At 38.8% G+C, this 3816-nt stretch overlaps 1 long non-coding RNA gene across 1 annotated transcript; it reads left to right on the forward strand.

Annotated features, from left to right (window-relative positions):
* LOC110430838 lies at positions 972-1644 on the forward strand. Its single transcript, XR_002448227.1, has 2 exons — positions 972-1181; positions 1382-1644. It is a non-coding gene; the product is annotated as an uncharacterized LOC110430838 (long non-coding RNA).

Raw genomic sequence — 3816 nt, forward strand, 5'->3', positions numbered from 1 at the left:
GTGATTGCAAAAACATTCAGACCCTCCAAAAAAGTTAATTTGTAAAATTATTTGGAACCAAATAATTTTATTACTTGCATATGCTATAACTAAAAATATTCTACATGTATACGGTGCGGATGGAAAAAATTGCTTGAGAACCAAAAAAATCTGCCCATGGAAAAAAAGCTTAGGAACAAAAGGAAATGTGCAACACATCGGAATCGAGCTTAAGCAATCAACTTGAAGTTTCTTACTACTAAGCTACTGTTCTCATGAGACCAAAGTTTCGAGCGCATACGTCACCGAGATGCACGAGAGCTATAAAAACTTAGAGCTATAAAAACTTAGAAGTTATAGTCAGCATTCCATGAAATAGAACAGTGAACCATATATATCCTGGCTCTGTCAAAATGGCTTAATGCTAGAAATAAATAAAGCAAAAACTTAATACTAGAAATAAAAATATTTTCTGGCCTTAAGACCCAAAGCGGTCGAAAGCACAGCGCGTAGGCTCCTGGCCTGTTTAAGGGCCTAGCACATTGCGCAGCCCACTAAATGGTCCAGCTCAGTGAAGACTGTGCAGGAGCCATGTTAGTCGTCCGATCAAAATGGATGGTCATGATTCGCTCGGTCAAAGTGAATGGGTATAAAAGACACCCTTGCGGTTGAAAACCCTAGCCCCTGCACTCCTCACTCCAGCCCCTGTTTATTCAGCTTACCGGCAAGGCCCCTGCCCAGCCCCTTTGGCGCTACGGTGGAGCATCTCGTCGGCACGCACAAGCGGCAACGCAGCGCACGGCTCCATGGAGACCATCACCACTGTGCATCACAAAGACGATAGGGAGGCAGCCACTGCACCGACCCTGTGCCACCCCCCGCCTGAGACCGGTACATGCGGCCCCTGGATCCCTTCCCTCGATTTGAACAGCACGTTCCCTTGGTTAGATTTGATCAGTGGATTTTGGGGATTTTATTTAGGGTTTGATTAATGGCGTCAAAGAGGATCCTAAAAGAGTTGATGGACCTGAAGAAGGACCCTCCCACCTCCTGATTCGCTCTCTAGCTCTATGGGTTGTAGTATTTTGAGATGAAACACTGTATCTATATCTCTATCAGTAACATTGAGTTGTATGCTAGATAATTTTTTTGTTGACACGGTGATGTGCTAGAAAGCTCCAGGCGGTTCGCACGACAGAAAGGTATTTTTTTCATTGTTGGCCTAGTATCTCTAGAACTGCAGGCTTATCCTTCAAAAAAAAAAAGAACTGCAGGTTCACTACCTTTGTTGGGCTTTAAATATTCACAGATTTGCAACACGTTATCCATTATGCTCTTAATTTGCAGTATTGGATGACTATGACATGAATAGTGAAGCTTATTGTGGAACCATGGCTTGCAGGAATTCTGAAGCTTAGCATGGAACCATGATGGGAGGAATTCTGAAGCTTAGTGTGCTGTTAATGAAGTAAAGGAGCAGGTCCTATATCATATTTGCTTATGAGCGAATCATTCTTGGGATCATATTTTATGTCTACTTATTGCACGATGTGGTGCTTGATGTAACTTTGTATCTCATCTTATTTGACATTTTGTAAACGAGATATTATGTGTTGTTAGACTGAGCTTATGCAATTGAAAATAAGTTGGTTGTATGTGCTACAATAATGGGCTATTTCTTGTATCTGCTATAATAATAGTTTGAAAAAATAAGCAGAAAAAAATTAATTAAAAATGGGCTATTTTTCATGCTGGGCTTTCAATAAATGGGCTCAGATGATGATGTCATCATCTATGACGGTTATTTTTCGTCATAGTAAATGGGCTTGGGCTGGGCTAACTAGGTCTCGGGCTCTATCGTGACGGTTTAAAACCGTCACCGGTTACGTTAATATATGACGGTTTTCAGGAAACTGTCACGGAGCTCAATCCATGACGCTCAATCCATGACGGTATCTGAAACCGTCACAGAAGCTGCATAGTGACGGAATTTTGGTGATCTGTTTCGTCATTGATCAACAGGTTTCTTGTAGTGTATGCTTTATTATATTTTATCTTCTCTATTTACTCTTATGCATTACATTTGATTGGTTAGTATAGTTGTTATACTTTAGCATAGGATCTTCGCCCACATCGGGTGCTCTAGTTATTAATTGTGACTAGAGTAGTAATTTGTAGTAGAGACATGGTGTCTAGACTATAGGTTACCTGAGATTGCACCCAATTCTATGGATAGTTGTGGTAGCCTTAGATGGTGACAGCGGTGACGGCCGACTATTCCAGCATGTTTGGATTGGTGTTGTAGGACCGTAGTCAGACCGTCCTAGCCCCCTTCTCATCTGTCTGTGGCTAAGTGCTCTGATGTCCCGAGGTGTTATTTTGTGATTGCTTTACCTACCATGAATTAGTTATTATAGAACCTTAGTAATTGAGAAGTATTTAGGAACCTTAAACTCTCCCGTTGTCCTCTCACTTTAGCTATCTACTCTTTTATCATAGAATTCTCCGGTGTGTGTCATATATGCATAATTCCTACCATCGATTATTTACCCCTACTTTAGTCTAGTTGGTGTATGGTGAACTACCAACATCTTTATCCATTGTTTTCCAGTGGTAAACCAACATCTTCATCCATTGTTTCCCAGTGGTAAAATATAAATAACGATACGTGGAATACTCGCGGTAAAATGCTATAATGGTTTTCTATGCGCTTGCGGAATCCTTCATATTTTAACTGTGCATAAGAAATACCAACAAGAGCCATCATGGTATATCCTCACATGCAAAGGGTATAATATAAATTAGAATATATTTAACATAGTAGCACAAGATAAAAAGGAGCACCAACCAAAACATTGGTGGCCGTATAGATTCCATCGACCCTAGTGGGAATAAGCAAACATACTATATGGTCGCATAGAGGAGATATGCAAACCAGACTATGGACCTACTCTTAAGGTCCCTTTGTTCAAGTGGTAGTGGGTAAAGACGACCGGAGGCGGTGTAGCAGTCGACAACCATTATGGGGTGACAACAGTGGGCCTCAATAATAGTGGATACAAAGACAAACTGTTCATGCTTGCCAAGGATGTGAATTAGGTGTTCTATGTCAAGGACATGTCTACAAAACCGAAGAAAGGAAACGACGACAACCACCCAATCAATGATAAGCCAAAGCGCCACATAGTTCTTTTAGGAAAAGAAACATCGTTGGAATCAAAGACAAATCAGACATGTCAGAAGATTATGAAAAGGATCACCAAATTCAACCATTTATAGTGAACAAAGGCCCAAGCATCCTACTAAATGATGAGACACTCCATGCTTACGACAAGATCATAACCAAAGGACATACGTCAAGAGAAAATTAACTACTATGCCCGCTTAATATATATTAATGTTGAATAGTGTGTATTATAGATATTATTGTGTAATAATTGTGTTCATGGCATTATGTCTTGTATTTTCAGTGTTTGATGGTGGTATTATGTCTTGTATTTCAACAATGTGAGATCAAAAATCGAAACATCAATGTTAACACAATGTGAAAAACATTTTTTAGTAGAAATACAGGAATTTTTTAATTTTAATTAAAGACCACATTTTTGCATTATAGAAATAGTAATTAAAACACTATATATTTTTTTAATACTTATAAAGCAAACTAAAAAAATTAGGTCACATAAATTTCCTTTGTGCAATAAAGCAAAATCAAATCCATAGTTGTTTTTAAACAATTTTATGCCTTGTATAAAATTTATTGTGCAATTAACAAGAACATACTATTTGTAAAAAATGGAATATAAAAAATAAAAGCATCCAAAACGTAGGCAGGAT

This window comes from Sorghum bicolor, chromosome 10 (assembly GCF_000003195.3).
Source record: "Sorghum bicolor cultivar BTx623 chromosome 10, Sorghum_bicolor_NCBIv3, whole genome shotgun sequence".
Classification (NCBI taxonomy): Eukaryota; Viridiplantae; Streptophyta; class Magnoliopsida; order Poales; family Poaceae; genus Sorghum; species Sorghum bicolor.